Source organism: Malaclemys terrapin, chromosome 2, assembly GCF_027887155.1.
Source record: "Malaclemys terrapin pileata isolate rMalTer1 chromosome 2, rMalTer1.hap1, whole genome shotgun sequence".
NCBI classification, from domain to species: domain Eukaryota; kingdom Metazoa; phylum Chordata; order Testudines; family Emydidae; genus Malaclemys; species Malaclemys terrapin.
The window spans coordinates 205,760,159-205,777,623 of NC_071506.1; the positions used below are offsets into that span (position 1 = coordinate 205,760,159).

A 17,465-nucleotide genomic window follows, 5' to 3' on the forward strand; every position below is an offset into this window, starting at 1 on the left:
TTGCATGGCATAAATTATTTGGAAACCAGTTTTCTTTGCCTGGATGCTAGAATCAGTCAGATCTTTGGCACACTCATCCACCCATAGTGTCCCTCCCCCCCAGATTTACACATGGAGTGGTTCTCCCCACAGAGCTCCCCATGCTGCCACTCCGAAGGGCACTTTGCAAACATAAGGGCTATCTGAGTAGAGGTCTGGCTGGAGATGGGGAGGGTTAGGGATGAGTGAGCAAACACCATCAAAACAATACAGAACTAGGCTGTGTTGTCTTTTCTGTGAATCCTGATTACCACCGCTCGTGAAGGGGAGACTAAGGTGGGCTAGGAGAGTTCCTGGCACCACAGCCCCAATACAGCCATGATGTCTGGAAATTGCAGGTTGGGGAAAGGGACCAATATTGGTCTGGAGGCAGGCCTAGGGTCTCCCGCAGAACTGTTATGTTTGGGGGCAAGTATGGGGACGTGTTGTGCTGTTCTGAATCTTTGTTAATAAAGAAAGCATTCATAAGAGACCTGTGCTATTGTTTGAAGTGCGATTTTTGCCTTCCCCAGATGGTCCAGCAGCTTACACAGAGCTATTGCATCCACATCAAATCTATGGGGCAGCAGTAGATGCTAGACACTAATCTATTAATTGCTTCACTATCTGCACATATGATCATTACTTGCCTCGTAAAAACAGATATGCCAACAAGAAAAAAAAATGAACCGGCCTTATTATATTATTTTCCTTTCTTCTGTACCAATTTTAGACTAATGGGGAGGGATCATGATCTGTATCAGTACCACCCTGCATTATCCACAGAGGAATCAGAACTTCACAAAATCTTGTCGCTCTTCTTGTATAACCACTAATATTCCAAAAGAAATAAAAAGAACAGGAGGCAGAAAGGGGAAAATCATATGAAGAGGGATGGGCAGAGAAAGATGAAATGGTGAGGTATAAGAAAAAGAAGGCCTCATGAAAGGAAAGACAGACTGGCAAGAGGAAAAGGTTAGAAGAGAAAGCAGGGGATTGGGTGAATTCACAGCTATTCTTCTGTATAGATCCTCCTATTCAGTTTCCCAACCAGTTTTTCTCTGCCCCATCTCACCCTCACTCCAACAGAGTAATGGTAACACAAGCTTTGGATAAAAGTTATTCTATATATTCCAAGGCCAACAAATAACTTTAAAATATTTTTTTTAAAAAAAGGAACTAGTTAAGTTTACAATCTCAAAATCATATCTGAAAAAGTAACTCAGTGAGCCAGCACTGAAATTTTCATTTCATTAAAAGCAAGCTGCTCTGTAGTAAGCAGTGTTACTGCATGGAGGCTAAAGTCCAGTCTCATGCAACACAAAATGTTAAATGAACTGCACACTGTTCACAGTTTACTGCAAATGTGGCACAGTTACGATTCACTGCATATAACATAAAACTAATACAAAAATGGGAATTAGGAACACTAGCTGGGAACAGAAATGGAGTGAGTACTCATTCACAAAATTGATTTTCAGATATACTGTATTATAGAATATTTATAAATATTGTAATTATATACACAAAGACCTTCATTAAATGATTATTTTTAGGAAGTGGTCAGATTTATGGGTGCCCGTGCAACTTTAATTCAACTCCTCTCTTGCATCCACCCTGGGCACTAGATTAGGCAGGGGTTCTGTAGGAAAACTAGTGTGTGTTTACTTAATTAAAGACTACCATAATGCATATGCACAAGGGATCAGAATTCCCCTCTCTTACATATCCTATTTCTCTGGTGATAGAGTCTAAACCTTTAAATCAACTGTTAAGCATAAAGCTCAGCACAAAAGGAACAGCCATTAATTTGTGATAAAGAACCTTTTGCTTAAAAAAAAAAAATGGGGGGGGGGCTTTTCTTTGATAAAGAAATAAGCAGCTCAGGGAGTGTTTGGCTCAAAGTCTTCTTTAATATATTGTTTCCTTGACGTTCCACCTCACTGCAGCAGAGGGCAGAATTTATGGCTAATACGCTTTCCATTTTATTTTCAGAGAACTGTTTCTGTTTGAAAATGTGCCTAAACATTGAACACATTAACACTTGCTTACTGCTGTCACTTCACTGAATTACCCCCTCAGCCAATTATCACTGCAATGAAAAGGATTTGCTTTTCCTTAAGCGAAATATTTTTGCTCCTTTTTGGCTGTGATTGTTGAATGCCCAGAGTATATTTTCCATATGAGAATTTCCTACGTGTTTCAGAAGTATGCCTTGCTAACGATGCAGTGGCATCAATTCCTGCATCCTGGCAGTGTCCTGAGAAAGAGAATGATTGCTTCAAGTTTTTTGGGTGTTTTTTTTATTTTATTTTATTTTTTATTGTGGGGACAGAGGCAGTGGCAGAGAGGGAAAGGAAGTTGGGTATTTTTAGCATAGCTTAAGCTTTATATTATGAACCGAGGTTCATTCTTCGAAAAGTGCTGTTTAGAGGATTTTTTTTTTTTTTTTTTTAACTACTACTTCTTTGGATAGAGATCCTGAAGTAGCAGATTGATCTGATGTAGCACTTACATTTGGAGATAGGAAGAAAGGAGAGACTATACTTAACGGATCCTTCAGGTTTCAGCCACCTGTCTGTTTGAGAACAGTGTTTTGAACATTTCGAAATGACCATGGCTCACCAACAGCTACACAGCACACAAACTTAACTTTTGCAAAATGTCTAGGTCCCTAAAAGAAGAAAATATCACACGTGGAAAAAGTAATCTGTGAGAGGAAAAATTCACTTTCCAAATGGGAATTTTGCTATTGAACCCCAGTCCTAGCAAGAAAGGAGGAGTTGTTTCTCAAAATGTTTTCTGGTGATGGACCTGCATCTCTTTGTTAAGAGAGGAATGGAGGTTTTTCCTGGTAAAACCCTTTGGCATCAGCAAAAGCCTTGTTACACCGGACTGATAAATCTACGAGAGCCCAGAAACTATGAAAGACAGTCATTCATACAAAGGTGATCTAATATAGGCTGACATCCAACCAAGAGCTTGTGTCTGTAATATGATTTTCCTCGCTGGTCAGGTTCTAAGCCTGATACTATTCCAGAGTTGGAATTCAGAATGATAGTCTTTCCCTCAACCATTTAACCAAATGATAGGCCGTGGAGGTTAGCAGCAGTATACTACAGCTTGGTCTTCTGATGCTTTTCTAACACTTTAGATAGAACCACAGAATGGAGAAAATTAGCAATCAGCATATTTGCATGAAAATCAAAATGGGGGAAGACTTTCTAATAGAAGGCTGGGCATGAAAGTTCAGCCTTGATATTGGTCTGTTGGTCATCTAGAAAGAAGTAAATTTGCTGTGTTGCTGATGGCTTGGAGCTCAGTGAGCCAACACTCAAACACCACATACATGATAGAAGTGCTATAACTCTGGAATCTAAGGGCTTGTCTACATGGCCCTGCAGCGCAGACTACAGAGGTGTGAAGTTCTGCATGCACTACAGTGTTGTGCTGTACCCACCCCACACAGACCCTGCTAGGGCGAACTAAAAGATATCTTGTTTGTGTTAACGTTTCAAACCAGGCCACGTTAAAGGTACCATCCTAGTTTGCGTTTAGTTCAGGCTAGCAGGGTCTACATGGGGCAGCTATAGTGAAACACCTTAGCACACACTGTAATCCTTACTGTAGGGCATCACAGACAAGTCTTGAGATGCTACTTGATATCACTGAGGATAGGTAATATTTCAGGCACTTCAGTAACAAGCCAAACAATCTATTAAACAGAATTCAAAGGGCTTCTAATCAACTTTAGTTTTGTAGAGGGTACTAAATGGTGGGTGGTTTCTAAAGTGCACTTCTGTCGCACTGCTACTGGCAAGAAGGGGAAGTGGGACTATATCCTACAAATTTTATAACACATTACATTTATTTTTAATTTATCAAATGTGCCTGATTTTCAAGACTCAGAGGGCTTTAAAAAAGACAAAGGCAATTACTAAGGAAAGAAAATCAGAAAAGGACAGACCTTTGTCCCAACTCACTAAACACCAACCCACTAACTCACCTGAGAAGAGAGATGGGCTTTGCACAGCATCCTAAATGTCAATAGCCTCTGGCTGTTGAGCTGGCAGAGAGCACAAATTCCAGCAGCATTGAGGACTCTAGTTGGGAATGCCATGCCACCAACTCTCACACATTTGAACAGAGTCCTAACTCAACCACTTCATCTGATCTCAACAGCCCTGGTAGCGTGTGTGGGCAGAGGAGCTTCAGTAACCCTATCTACGCTATAGAATCAAGAACAGGTTAGACAAACACTTGACAGAGAGGACCTGGGTTTACTTGACTCTGCCTGGACACACAGGGCTGAAGTAGATGACTTCTTGAGGTAATTTTTTTTTTGGGGGGGGGGGGGGGGCATGAAGAGTTGAAAGCCAAAATATTTTGACTCTCAAATGCCATTGCAGTGCCTCATGCTTCCATTCTCAATAGGTCAGACTTTCTGTCAGGACTACAGTCTCTCGTTCCCCGAAGGAGAGGCAACGCATCATGGCAATCACAGGGCCATGGTGCATTATGGAAGAAGCAGTGGCCTATAGAAGATAAAAGGAGCGTGAGGCAGCACAGCAGCATTTTGGATTTTGGTCATTCATTATTTTCACCCAAAAAACCATCCCACAAAAATTGAAGCTTTGTATGGAAAGCAGACACTTTTTGCAAGAAGTTTTGACTATTCAAAATCTAATTTCCCATTGAAAAAAAGCTGATAGAAGTAGGGCTGGGCAACAATTTTCTAACACACCTTGCTTCCACACACAGAAGAACCTCCCTTCCCAAGGTCATAAGTAATTTTTGTATCAAAATAATGAGATAGACTTGCACTGTACACATTTATCACAGCTCTCCTTTGCTGCCAAGAAGAATCTCTAGGAAGGACAGCATTATCTCACACAACTCTGAGCACTCATTTTCTGTTAGCATCCCTGTGTATAGAAAATGTCCCTTTTCTTTGTGTCATCTTTGCTGGCAGAGAATTCTACTAAAATATGGCAGTTTAAAACATTCTGAGGAGCCACGCTGGAGGAACAACTTGGCTCATAAAAGAGCTCCAATCAGAGCTAGCACCAGGAAGTAAAGGTTGAGCTAATGTTAAAAACTCATGAAATACTCAATTCCTATGAACTGAACTGTTTTTTATATTTTCCCCCTTTTATGGGTTAAAATATGTTACAATCACCATGCTTTCATGTCAAGTTTCTTTAAACTATCCCAGAATTTTCATATTTTGGACACACACAAAATTTAGATCAGATCATGGTAATAAAAAACATTCACACTAAATGGTAATGTCCCTATTGTATGCTTCTCCATAAAGTAGTTTTAATTTTGCCTCAATATGCTAACATTTCTCTCCACCTGGCCAAACAGAACCACATTAGTGCATTTCCTTTGCAAAAGAAGCAAAAGTAAACATTGCTCCCAAAGCTCATTCTTCTACAACACATGTTGGCTAGAGAAAATGTGTAAAGGCAGAAGAAAAGGGTGTCAAGAACATAACCCAATGCAGAGAAGGAGAGAAATTCAAGTTATTGCCACCTGGTGGATATGTTGTGGCCTCTATGAAAGAAGTTGATGGATTCCTGTCCATGTCATAAAAGTCATCACCACAATGTGGCACTGATTAGTATCCTTACTGCCAGTCTCAATACAAGCGCCAAAATCAGAATGGCCATGGAAACTGAATTATCCTGTCAAATCACAGACACAGCCTCTCCATAACAAGATTCAGGTATTCTGGTAGCTGTGTTGCCAATTTCTATGCTATAGGATTCTGTGAATAAGACTGAAAACTGAAATCAGTCCTCCATTAACTCTCAAATAGCATACACACACACACACACGTATGGAAGTAGTAAAAAGAAAATGAAAAACTGGAAAAGAAAGACTGCAGGTACTTGACATGTGCATGAAATAAAATATCAACTGTAAAGTGAATTATTGAGAGCAGGGTGTGTCGCCTTTTTTCAAAGGAAGTCAGTGGTTAAACCTAGCAGATTGTGTCATCGGGGCAGAAAGAGTCTGTATATGTGGAATCTGCTTTATTCACTTGCACTTTATTCCTGTTTTATTGCCTTCTTCATATATAAAAGAAAAACCGAGAAAGATTTTTTTGTATCCAAATTTGTCTGTTGAGAACTTCTGTCATCTTCACTGGTCTGATGTTTTGGTTTAGATGGATGCAATGACTCTCTAGTTCAAGAAAACAGCCTTTTTTCTTATATAGGATCCCTGTAACCCTTATGCATCCGTGTGCTGTGCCCTCTGCCACCTGGCAGCAATAGGTCCCTGGGTCACAACACATAACAGAGAAAACCCAATACCCCCATGGAAGACATGCAAAGAGGAAAATTTCCCTTCTGCCACCTAATATAGTTTGAGCTTTGTGTGTCTATAGCCTGTCTGAATCTCCATTTCTGGAAGGACAGATTTGAGTGACAGCTACTGATGGGCAGGCAAAAGCAAGAAGGATAAAAGGCTTTTGCGATTTGCAAAATTGGAGTAATTAGCAACTGACATTTCTAGTAGCAACACTCCATTTTGTCTTGCCAAGATTATATAGCTCTGTCTCTGGAAAATGGCAGCAAAAATTGGAAAGGGTGAAGAAGCTTCCCCCAAGATGTCTTTATCCATCCAGCACCTCCCAACGGCAAATATTTAATCCTGTACTAAAACTACAGTGTAAAGAGCAATGGTAATTCTCAAATGGAATTTTTAATTTCTTCTTTGATGAAACTACACTAGATGGTGCTACATCCACAGCTATATCTCTGATCATTCATCTGAGACAGGAGAGGAAAAGAGAGAAAAGCAGGCAAATACACAGTGAGAAGAACAAATAATGGAGCAAGTAGACAAAGCAAATACAGATAGTAACAGATTATCCTTTCCCTGCTATACAATGATGGTTCTGCTATCCAGAAGCCAGTACTAAAGTCTAATTCCGCCAGTCCTATTTGCCTGTATTAGTCATACCCATATTATGGTGCTGTCAGTAGAAACTCTATAATTAAGGCTGTGTTGAGCTTTTCAGTGAAAGCTTCATTAAAGCCCTCTATTACATACTTCAGAGACTGAATTTAATTTTCAAATTGAACACAATTGCTGCTTACAGGATAACTGGCTATTCTGTAACATGTTTTGTATAACCATGGCTCACTTTCCCTAAAAAAAAAAAAAAAGATTTAAAAATTATATTTATTTCAATTTGGCTCTGACAATCTCACTATTCCTAAATGGTGACCTCAAATTCAAAACTTCTCACACGCACACTTTTTACACTGACCTCCACATTTTAGTTTGGCCTCCTTGTCTCTATGAAATTCTGCAGATAATAACGTAAGCTATCTATCTTAGGATTGCAGTTAGCACCCATCACAATAAGATTTATGCACGTCAGTCTTGATTCAACAAGGTACTTCAACATGTGCTTTACTTAGGGTGACCAGATGTCCCAATATTATAGGGACAGTCCTGATATTCGGGGCTTTTTCTTATATGGGAACCTATTACCCCCCCCCCACTCTGTCCTGATTTTTCATATTTGCTGTCTGGTCACCCTAGCTTTACTCCAACCCAGTTTAGTTTTTAACTTCTATGGAAGTCAATGGGACTTAAGCACATGCTCAGTATTGTCAACCCTCAACTTTTTTTCTCCCCTATATGAAAGAAGCAATTAGGTAAGAATCTCATGCTTCCAGGATCTGAGACTTTAAGCAAAACACCAAATACTGTTAGACTTGTGATCAAGTCTCACAAGTTAGCAACAATGGATGCATAAAGCTAAGCATATGCTTAAGTGCATTGGTGAAGTGGGGCCTGAGTGCACTCCTGAAAGTGAGACTGGAGTGGCAATGAAGAAATTCTGTTTCCTCAGCTCAGGACACCTAGCATAACAGCTGAAATATCAGTTATAGTAGAACAGCCTCCAAGGACAGCTCAAGCAGAATGTAATTAAATGGTTTGAAGGACTGAATTAAAAATTATGTCATGAAGCTAAGACAGGAGAAAAACATTTGTATTGCACAAGGAGAGAAGCCAAAAAGTTATAAAGTTTAACATGTTTGGTTATTAATGCTCTTGAAACTATAGATCTGATACAGGTCACAGGCTAATAAAAATCGGAGGTCAACTACAGGTCTCATCTCCAGCACCTTTTTCACCCAAAGCTGAGCTCCAGCACTTGTTCCAATTCCAATTTTTAATTTTTTTAACCACTTCTGTTTCATGGAACAAGGGGAAAAAAAGACAAAATTGGAAGAATCAAGTAAAGGTTAAAGGAAATACAAAATGAAAAAGGGGGAAGGGAAGAAAATAGCTGATTAAGGGGGTCAGAAAAATAAAAGCCCATTCTACAACTCACTCCTGAGGTCTGTTCCATTGGTTAGACCTTTACTGCACCATTACATGAGTTCTACCACCGTGAATGTTAATTTAAAAAGAAAATGAAGCCACATGCATCAGCTTTATGGTTTTAAATTTGGATTTTCTTTAGTCAGAGATGGAGTAATTAAGAAAGTAACCTGGTGCCCAACAAGCAAGCTTTTCCACCATCGCTCCTGCCCCAAATGCTATGTCATAAGAACAGAATAGACAAATGATGGAATATGAGAGCACTTAAAGCAGAATGGTTCCACCTCTAGATGTGCTGGTCTGTTCCCATGCCATAAAACAAAAAGCTTTCCCCATCTCCTTTAAAATCAACTTGTGCACTTGCAATCATTCTTACCAGATTAAAATTTCCCAAATTAAGTTCATAATTCTTTCAGACCCTTAATCTAATGCTTCATTTCAGGTTTTTGCTCTTTTTTTTGGTGTGGATCTCTCATTGATTATATGAACTGATACCATAGAACTCCCATTAACGACGCTCTGAGTGAAAGATGTCATGTGAAGTTTTATTCAGGGCTGGCTGCAGGCACCAGCGCAGGAAGCAGGTGCTTGGGGCGGCCAATGGTAAGGCAGCACGTCCGAGTCTTCGGTGGTGGGTCCCTCTTGGAGGGAAGGATCAGCTGCCGAAGAATGAAGCAGCGCGGTAGAGCTGCCGCCGAAGCGCCGCCAATCGCTGCTTTTTTTTTTTTTTTTTTTCCTTCGCTGCTTGGGGCGGCATAAAAGCTGGAGCTGGCCCTGGTCTTACTGAGAAGATCTAATGTCCAAAATAATTTCAGTTATAGCTTGCTTGATTTCCATGAAGGTAGGCACTTTTTGAGGATACATACACATTACATTTACTAGTGGGAAAGGAAGTGCTTCCAGTTATTTTGATTCCAGAAATAGGAGATAATTCCATCATTGTTGAAAAAATGTAATATAATTTTTATTTACCTATTTCTTTAAAACTGCAAAAAACTTAAATTTCACAAAACACAGCTTTGGTCACAGAGTCCTTAAGTCTAAATCCCTTTCTCCAGTTAACTTGAAAAGTTCCCTTAAGAGCACCCAAAATGGGGTATAATTTACTAATGTGGAAGCTGGGAAATCTATTATCATTTTTGTGTGTGTGAAGATTCTGGGACAGTAAACAGAAACAGGGGAGGGTCCTAACTGAGAAAATTCTAAGGAGGATTCTATGGACATTGATTACCTTTGGGTCACCTATACCACACTGCATACTATTTAGACTAGGAACCAATGCTTACCAGGATCAGTCATGTATAAGACTAGAATTTCAGTTAATCCACCCCTCCCTGCACATTATGTTATGCTAGGTGTCACCAGGTGGTGCTATTACATAGTCTGCACACTTCTAGTAGTGGTGGTCATTCTCTTGCAAAGAGAATACAACATGAAGCAATTTTAAAATGTTTCGTAAAGGTAGCCTAATATTTAATATCTGCCTATGTAAGAATCCAAAGGAAGCTGAACTGTGAACATCTGCTACTGCTCAGCAGAAGGGCAATAATTAGAGGCCAGGTGGTCTGAATATTAAAGTACATATTAACCCTACTTCATTACACCAGTCCATCTCTGCCAGTCCTGAAATACATCTGCTAATACTAATTGCTTTCCATCTGAAAACAAGGTACAGATTTTGCAAAATGAATTTGGCAAAATATTTCAAAATTTCTCAATCTATACCCGTCAACGTCATTAAAAATTTGGAAAACAACTGCCTTTCTAAACAGATGCCAGTCGTAAAGTACAAACAGAATCATAAGCGTTCGGAAGCAGAACAGGCACTCCTACGCTGGATGCAGCAGAAAATTGCTCGTTCTGTATAGCTGATCCAAAAAGGCCAACAATTTTGTAGCAGTAATAAGTAAACCAGATTTGGCAGAGAATAAAGCAAGTCTTAGCCACAGGAAATCCAGAAAGATTGCTGTGTTTAAAAGAACTCATGGTGGGAAACCAAACATTGACCTCAACTTGTAAGAGGACTTTATTAAAAGAAAAAAATGCTTTTCCTTCTGTGGATCATTATCAAGAAGATATCTATTTGTGACAAAACTGGAGTGGTCTGGCATGCAGTCAGAAACAGGACAACGACTTAAAATCTCACTGTCCCCCTGAGGGAACATGCCTGGAACAGATACGAGATGTGTTATTATTAGAAATTCTGCAGTATCTCCGTGTTTTTGTAACATTCCTAGTCTATCTGTTAAGTTTAGATGCAACATAAATGCTTGGGCGACTGCAGTGAAGCTTAGAGACCACCTTATATATAAATACCTCAACGAGCCTGGGCATCAGTGGCAGGGGGGAAAAAAATGATAACAGGAACTTTACATTCTCCGCAGTACGCCAATTCTGAGACTAAAGGATTGGCTTCAGCCTCAGTGCTACTGGTAGTCATGGCTGCTGCACTTCATACTGCAGGAAGCTAGGGCCTTTCTGAAGAGTGAGAATTCCGCTGTTGGGAAATCCAGCACACAATTGTGGAACTGAGCAGTTCTGTTTGGCAACTATCGTTAGTTCAAAGGGTTGCTGGCTTTCATTTTTTAAATAAATCATTTTAAATTGTAATGTGAATCAAATTAAAAAGATATGGAAGGGCATGATGGCAGGGATTGATGGTTATTGGTGGAAGGCTACTTGAAGACCCTCATAAAACTCACTTCCTTTAGGAGGAAGGAGAAGGTTACTCCAAGGGCACTGGAGGCTGCTCCAACTAATTTAATACATAGTGGTGCAAATCTAGATTATTCAATTTCATCTGAAAAAAATCTCTAGTTAGAGTGTTACATACTTTATAGCTTCTGTAGGTCAAACTCACTGCACACAGCAGGGGTTCCTTGCATCCCTCCATTCTCCCCAACAAGTTCTCTGTGTGCCCCCCAATTTCCCGAGCCAATGGATGTGGTTGGCAGCTCGGAGATGAAGGAGCTCCTGCAATGGCTTGTAAAGCAGGAGGAGCAGGTGCAAAAGGCCCTGCGAGGCTTCCAGCAGTCACACCAGGCCGAGAGACAGGCCTTGCTAACCTGGCAGGCAGAACAGCAAAAAAGCCTACACTTCTGTATAAGAGAGCAGGTGAGTCTCGCGATGGGGGATGGCACCTGGCCGAGGGGCTTGGGATGCTGTAAAATGGGCTCAGCAGATGACCCGGATGCATCCCTTGGTACGTTTGAGTGGGTAGCCATAGGCACTGGTTATGATAGGGCAACCTGGGCCCTACGGCTGGCTCCCTACCTAGCTGGCGAAGCTCAAATGGCCTGCATGGCATTGAGTGACGAAGAGGCCCGGAACTGTGAGGTGGTGAGGGCAGCAGTCCTAGATCAGGACGGCCTTTCCGGTCATAGAAATACCGCCAAAAGTTCCAGTTGGCCAGATGGATGGGGGCCATGCGGCCCCGGGCATTCGCTCAGAGACTGATGGACTGGATCACCCACCGGCTGAGGCCTGAGACGCAAACAGTGGAAGAAATAATGGACGCCCTAGTCCTAGAACAACTGCTACAGGACTTCCCCGAGAATATCCGAGTCTGGGTCAGGCGACATCAGCAAAGTACGGTCAATGCAACGGTCAAGCTGACTGAGGAATAAACGGAGGCAGAAGTCCCCCGAAGGGAGGGCCGACCCTCTAGAGACAGAGTTGAGGAAGAAGCCGAGAGAACCCCTCCCTGGGAAAGGCCTGGAGGGGAAGAAGGAGGAACTCCAAGGAGCTCCCAATAGAGCCAACGCGATCGTTTGCTGGCAGTGCAGGCGGCCAGGACACAAAAAGGGAGACTGCCCGGACATGGAATGTGGTTGGGCCAAATTTTTCAGCTGGACTAATGCTAGAGGGCAGGAAAGTGGGCAGAGGCTATCCACCATCCCAGTGAGGGTGGGGAGGAAACCCCAGAGGGGCCTGGTGGATACAGCTTCAGGCTGCTCACTTGTCCAGAGGGGGCTGATAAAACCACATTGGATAATTCCAGGTGCATGGGTGACCCTGGGGTATATCCACGGGGACAGGAAATACTGCCCAATGGCCCAGGTATCCCTAGAAGTGTGGGGCAGATTTAAATGGAAGTGAGTTGGGGTCGTAGAGGGGTTACTGTACCCATTGTGTTGGGTATGGACTGGGGCCCTCCCCCTGGAGGGAAAAGGAGAGGTTCCCCGAAGAAGGGGGTGGGGAGCCCTAAACTGAGAACCCCAGTGAGGAAGAGGAGCAGAGGCCTCGGGGAAGCGAACATGGAAACCCTAGACAACAGAGCCCAGATAGGGCAGAAAGAGGGACGGAGATGCGGGGCAGATGGCCAGCCCAAGCCCCTTAAGAGGGGGAAAAGGGGGCAACTGGAGCTCCCCACAATGCAGCTCACAGGAGATAAGATGTGGATCCCGCTTGATGGCTTGGGAGAACCCGACCCCCTACTGGTAGAAAAGAGGGTAAAGGAAAAGAGACGCCCACAGGGATGCGACTGGTGTGAGGACCTGTGGGTGGCAACAGAGCTACGAGGGCATCCATCCCCAACGCAGTGTACTTTTCGCGGTTGGGAGATGAAGGAACCCCCCAGAAATGATGCCGGGGATCACCTGAATGAAGGGGAGAGACTCCCCCGGATGAACCCCACCGGTTCATAACTGGGGAGGTGTGCGACAGGGTGCTGGCTAAGGAAATCTGAGCCAGGCCTCTGTCATGCCAGCTCCAATTGAGAAAGGGGAATTGATGCTGGCTGAGTAAGCCCAGGCCTGATTGGCAAACGGAGAACAGCTGCCGGCCTCGTTAACCAGGTGCTATATAAAGGCTGGAAGGAAAGGAAGAAGCCAGAGAATTAGAGGGAGTGGGAGCTCTTCTCTGCTGGCTGCAGGAACTAGCAGTCCCTGAGGCTGTAATAGTGAAGCTGTTGGTAGCTAGAAGGTGGTGGGAAGGTATACTGTAAATAAAGAGCACGGGTGATTGAACCTACGCAGAGGTCTCTGGCTGATTTGTGGGCGTGGCAGAGGAGAGCGGGGGCCCAGCGGTGCCTCACCACATTCAGATTTGGTGTTCAACGGTTATCACATTACATCCAAAACAGAGAAATACCATTCAGTTGAGTATAAGGCCTCACAAGCTTTGTCAATAAAGGGCTTGGAAAGGAAATTTTTATCCATTTGATGTCCATATCACTGATTACGTTCAGTTACAGTAACCATTAATATACAAGGAACAAATGGCATAACTAGTTCTTTGAAATTCAGGCTTCACGGGGAAATGCATTATCTCTTACAGTACCAGAGCTAACAGAGCAAAGATGGAAACAGAGCATAACCTCCCTCTGGTTGCTGTTTTGAGAGGCAAACACAACAGCCACAGTATCGGACCCTCTGCAACTTCATTTATTTCATGTGGTAATTGTTAGAGCTTTCCCACTAACAAGAGAGCCAAGTTACAGTTAGTAACGCAACTAAGTATTTCCATAATTTCCGGCAATGAACTTAAGTTGAGCTACAATATTTTTAATTCCTCATTTTGAGGTTTGTTTTTAAACTTGAATTCCAAATTTGATTTTTTCATGATAACTGCAATAATTAATTATACAATTGTAAATTAATGGCCTATTTGCAAAACCTTAACTCTGTTATAGTGTTGTGACTGGGAATTCATTTAAGATTCAGAACTCTTCAACACTATATCCCAGATGAGAAAACACAGTATTTTTAGAATAGTAACTGATTTATTATGTATGAAGCTGCTATGTCAGTTGTTTCATTAAGGAAAAGGAAACTTAGCTATTGTGTACCTATCTCAAGAAAGAGCTAGAATAATCTAGTTTATTGCATACCAGTAATGGTGCAGGCATCTCTGTATTCTCTGTTGTCCGGCACATCATTTTCCACTGCTTCACTTACATAGTGCTCTTCATGGATGCCTGTGTCACAGGCTAGGACTGCATGGTTTGTTGGCTCTGAAGGGGGCACAGTGGCAGCCAAAGTGCAGTCGTGCAAAGCTGTGGCGTCCAGCTTGGCAGGTTTCACAGGGATGTACAAACTGCCATCAGGGGGACCAGTGCTGGAGACTGGGTCTGGCACGCAGAAACGCAACCCTGTCTCTTTCTAGCGTTGGGCTCCTTGAGAGGTCTGAAAAACACACAAAAGCAGCATATATTAAATTCAGGCAATTCGAACCAAATTAGTCAAAATAGATTTGTCAAATATTCTATTAATTCCATGATAAGTTCAGCAAATATTACAAGACAAATACCCCACATGGACCATCTGCCACACTTAGTACACTGTGTAATCACTTTATCCACAGACAGGTGTTAGGCCTGTTACATCAATATTTGAAATCGTAGGATAAAGAATCAGATTTTTCTTTTTTGTCCAATCCTCCCTAGAATTAACATAGTCCATCAGCCAAAGAACATATTGTGATGAACATGCTAGGGCATTACCACCATCCCTCCCGCCTAACCAGTGGAGGGCACTATTTACCCAGTTCAACATTCAGCCAGTAGAGGAGTCCGTATTCCAGAATACCAGAAAAAGGAAGTAAAATCCTGACATCAGAGAGAATCAAGTTAGGGAGAGAGTTAGAGATTGCATGTGAGCAAGAACAGCAGCCTGGGATCAGGCTGCAAAGAGAGGGCTCGGCTGGGCTGCAGGGGGATGCAACCTCAGCCTATTACTTTCAGGGAGCCAGCAGAAGAACAGAAGAATATATTGCACTGGCTTGCAAGCAGGTGTGAATGCAACTGCAAAAATGACACCACAGATGAAAGACCTGAGCTCTAACCAATGAGGTCTTCAAATGCTTCATTGCCTTCAGGAGAAGGACAAACTTGAGTTAACTTTATACACTTGGAGGAAGTGTTAGTGGTTGACAAACAAGTGGTTGACTTGTTTGTAACTGCTAACGTTCTCGTGCCTGGGCTATTTGCATATTTTATTTTCTAGCACCCCCTACTAAAATAATCCTCTTACTTCCTTCGATTGAGTGTTTATGGGAACTCACTGAAGTCTGTGGAGCCCAGTGCTCAGAGTGCCTACAGCACCTGCCTCTAAGCTCATGGTACAGGCTTGTGGTCCCACAGAGAACTACCAGACATCGAGAGGGGGCAGGGGTACCACAGCACACACAGTAACATCCAAGACTCATTTACAATATTTTATGGTCTTTCACATGTGTGCTCTTCTCAGCTTAAGTCTGTATTTTTCAACAGGGATGAGTATTAAGACCCAAAAAAATCCAGACCTCTTGCACAACTCATATTTACCTTTAAATCAGAGATGCAGGGAGACTGACATACAGACAGTCAGTCTTGGTTCTAAAATGTCTCATACTTTATCATGATGATTTATGCATTATAGCATTTTATCAAGGCTGAGTAACCTGAAAATGACTCTCAGGTTCAAAGAGACAAAGCTGAAATTGCACTCTCCTTCCACTACAATCACCATGGGACAATCATTTTTCTCTGTATTAAAATGATAAATTTATCCTGGCATATCCTTAAACGAAGTGCTCCTCTGCTGTAGCAGCCACAGAAAGGGGAAAGTCCCCAGTGAGTGCTTTAGCAAAAAGCTCATGGCTCTTCTGCATAGTATCCTTTATTACATAGCTATCAATGCACGCAGCTTTGCAGAACAACTGGGTCGTTTGTACTGGCTATTTTTAAACTTGTCCCCTGTCAAGTTGCTATGCTGGAATAATCAAAGAGAGAGATGACTGTTACAAATTTTTTTATTTACGTGAACTTGGAATTAAGGAACAATCTCCATTCCTCCTTCGCAATTCACATAGAAGTGTTTGAAGGCACAGCAAGGAAGCACGCTGAAAATGTACCAACCGACTAAAAAGCATTTTATGTCTCCATTTCCTCATGATCCCGTCATACACCCATGAATCATATTTGTAATAGAAAACTCCATTGGGTAAAGCTCACCCTTTGTTCACAGGAACAATGTCGTCTGGGGAAACATCTAGTAACAGCAGTATTTATTCCCACACTCCCTCTCCCCCCACCCTTTGAATCCTTCCTTTTACAATTATAACGAGTGAGGAACCTCTCAGGCACGGCTTGTAAGAAGTGTGTCTCCCTAAATTACACTTCTATTGATCAAACATGTACACCTCTACCTCGATATAACACTATCCGATATAACACAAATTCTGATATAACGCGGTAAAGCAGTGCTCCGGGGGGGGAGGGGGCTGCGCACTCCGGCAGATCAAAGTAAGTTCGATATAACGCGGATTCACCTATAACGCGGTAAGATTTTTTGGCTCCCGAGGACAGCGTTATATCGAGGTAGAGGTGTATAAGTGAGTTTCGAACAGATGAGACACTTGCACTTACAATGGTCATGGATACTAATACAATATCTTGTGTGAATACAACCTTCCTTGGGGCTCCCTTCTCCCAATGATTTTTCCAAACCCTTCTCCCATATACCCACAATCACTGAAATATTTGCAAGCAGTGACCAGAAGTTTCATTACATCTGGCATCCAGTCAACATAAGCCCCTCCATTCAGCTAGCATACCACCTAGGTCACTGCAATAAGGTCACACCAGTTCTCTCCACCCCAGACAGTCTGAGATCTGAAAAAAGCTCCACTTCTTACATCACCAGCCACCTGCAAACAGAACTCAGTCAAGAATTTTGTTGATCCCTGGAAGAATATAATGAGATTTCACTTTTATAACTACATTAATTTAACCCTGTAGTTGGGGATAAGCTGGTTTTAGTCAATAATAGAGCTGTGTGGATAATTAACAACAGATAATTCAACACATTTCATCTTTTTATTTCCTACTTGAAAATTGTTTGCATGCAGATCACAATTTTCTTGAATTTGTTATTCAAAATTATTCACCAAGTAATTAATGGTCTGTGAAATCTCATTTCCAAGAAGTTTGCTACAAGTATGATTTATTCAAAATTTGAGATTTGACATAGATCACTGGTCACATGACACACAAGAATGTAAATTAAACTCTTTTCATGAACATTCCTTACAGCAAACTTCTTCATTATACTGTTCACAGAAAGCAATCACAAAAGGGATGCCCATGTGGCTGGAATTAATTTATTAAAAATGCA

At 41.9% G+C, this 17,465-nt stretch overlaps 1 protein-coding gene across 3 annotated transcripts in view; it reads right to left on the reverse strand.

Moving 5' to 3' along the window:
• The window catches only part of TRAK1 (trafficking kinesin protein 1), a 112,518-nt gene extending 98,052 nt beyond the window's left edge, over positions 1-14,466 (reverse strand). For all 3 annotated transcript variants that reach the window (XM_054019570.1, XM_054019569.1, XM_054019572.1), the window contains exon 1: positions 14,201-14,466. The gene's annotated coding sequence lies outside the window, so the exon portion shown is untranslated. The remainder of the gene's footprint in view (positions 1-14,200) is intronic.
• Between the last annotated feature and the right edge of the window lie 2,999 nt (positions 14,467-17,465).